Below are 964 nucleotides of genomic sequence, written 5' to 3' on the forward strand. Positions count from 1 at the left end.
CAGAGCTGTAAAATATGCGCAGCAAAAATTAATACAACTGAAAGGAAAAACAGAAAAATCAACAATTACAGTTGGAGACTTCAACACCTCTCTATAAACAGTTGATAAAACTTCTAGGGAGACAACCACCAAGGATACATAAGAACTTCACACACCATCAACCAACAGGATCTAATCAACATTTATAGAGCATTCTACCCAATAACAGCAGAACACACATTCTTTTAAAGTGTCCATGGTGTGAAGATGGCACTGAAAGTGAAGAAGGAAGCCCCTGCCCCTCCCAAAGCCGAAAGCAAAGCAGAGGCTTTGAAGGCCAAGAAAGCAGTGATGAAAGGCATCCACAGCCACGAAAAAGATAAGATCCACACATCACCCACCTTCCAGTTGCCCAAGACACTACAGCTCTAAAGACAGCCCAATATCCTTGCAAGAGCACTCTCAGGAGTAACAAGCTTGATCACTATGCTCTCATCAAGTTCCCCCTGAACACTGAGTCAGCCATGAAGAAGATAGACAACAACAACACACTGTGTTCATTGTGGATGTCAAGGCCAACAAGCACCAAACAGGCTATGAAGAAAATCTATAACATTGACATGGCCAAGGTCAACAAGATCAGGCCTGATGGAGAGAAGAAAACATACGTTAGACTGGTTCCTGACTATGATGCTTTGGATGTTGCCAACAAAATTGGGATCATCTAAACTGAGTCCAGTAGACTAATTCTAAATATAAATTTTTTCACCATAAAAAAATAAAGTGTTTAGGAACACAAACATGATAGTTCATAGCCTGGGCCATAAAACAAACCTCAGCAAAATTAAAAGAATGGAAATCAGTGTGTTCTCTGACCACAAAAGAATCAAACTAGAAACCAATAACAGAAAGGTAACAGAAAATATCCGAGCATTTGAAAACGAAACAGCACACTTCTAAATAATCCATGAGGCAAAGAGGAAGT

General features: G+C 39.9%; 1 pseudogene; it reads left to right on the forward strand.

The window, feature by feature from the left end:
* Positions 1–246: 246 nt before the first annotated feature.
* On the forward strand, positions 247–756 carry LOC103540842 (large ribosomal subunit protein uL23 pseudogene; annotated as a pseudogene).
* Positions 757–964: the final 208 nt, after the last annotated feature.

Source organism: Equus przewalskii, chromosome X (genome assembly GCF_037783145.1).
Source record: "Equus przewalskii isolate Varuska chromosome X, EquPr2, whole genome shotgun sequence".
Classification (NCBI taxonomy): Eukaryota; Metazoa; Chordata; class Mammalia; order Perissodactyla; family Equidae; genus Equus; species Equus przewalskii.